Raw genomic sequence first — 1,063 nt, 5'->3', positions numbered from 1 at the left:
GTAACTTATAAATTCTTTTTTTTTCTTATAAGAACAACATTTATTTGGGGGCTGGATTACAGGTTCAGAGGTTTAGTTCATTGTCATCAAGGTGAGAGCATGGCAGGCATAGGGCAGGTAGAGCTGAGAGTTCTAAATCTTCAACTGAAGACTACTAGTGAAAGACTCACTTCCAGGCAGCTAGAATGAGGGTCTTAAAGCCCACACCCACAGTGACACACCTACTCCAAGAGGGCCACACCCTCTAATAGTGCCACTCCCTGGGCCAAGCATATACAAACCATTACATTCCACTTCCTGGCCCCTATAGCCTTATTCAAACATATGAGTCTATGGGGGCCATACCTAAACATAGCATAATGCAAAACACATTTAGCCCAACTTCCAAAGTCCCCATAGTCTATAGTAGTCTCAACAATGTTAAAAGTCCAAAGTTCAAAGTCTCTTCTGAGATTCATCTATCACTTAACATTCCCAAAGCAAGACNGGAAACCAGCTGAGCAAACTCTAAACTCTGTATTGTCATCTCTGACATCAAAGCAGTCTTCAGATCGCCAGCTCCTTTTTCATCTTTGTTGACTGGAACAATTTTTTTTTCTCCTGAGCTGGTTCCACTCCCTGTTAGCAGCTTTCCTCAGCAGATAGCCCAAGGCTCTGGCATCTTGAACATCTTGGGGTCTCTAAGGCAACTTCATTTTTTTTGTTTGTTTGTTTTTGTTTTTCCGAGACAGGGTTTCTCTCTATAGCCCTGGCTGTCCTGGAACTCACTCTGTAGACCAGGCTGGCCTCGAACTCAGAAATCCACCTGTCTCTGCCTCCCGAGCGCTGGGATTAAAGGCTTACGCCACCACACCCAGCTTCTAAGGCAACTTCAATGTTACAACTTCTTGTTTCAATGTCTGGGATCCACACATGATCTTCTGGGCTCCTCCAAAGGGCTGGTGTCACTTCTTCAGCTCTGCCCTCTGTAGCAGTCTAAACTCAGGTTGGTCCACTCCACTGCTGATGCTGTTTTTGGTGGTCATCCCATGGTACTAGCATGTCAGAGACCAGATTGAGAAAG

This window comes from Mus pahari, chromosome 8 (assembly GCF_900095145.1).
Source record: "Mus pahari chromosome 8, PAHARI_EIJ_v1.1, whole genome shotgun sequence".
Classification (NCBI taxonomy): Eukaryota; Metazoa; Chordata; class Mammalia; order Rodentia; family Muridae; genus Mus; species Mus pahari.
Note: the sequence above shows the minus strand (reverse complement) of the source record.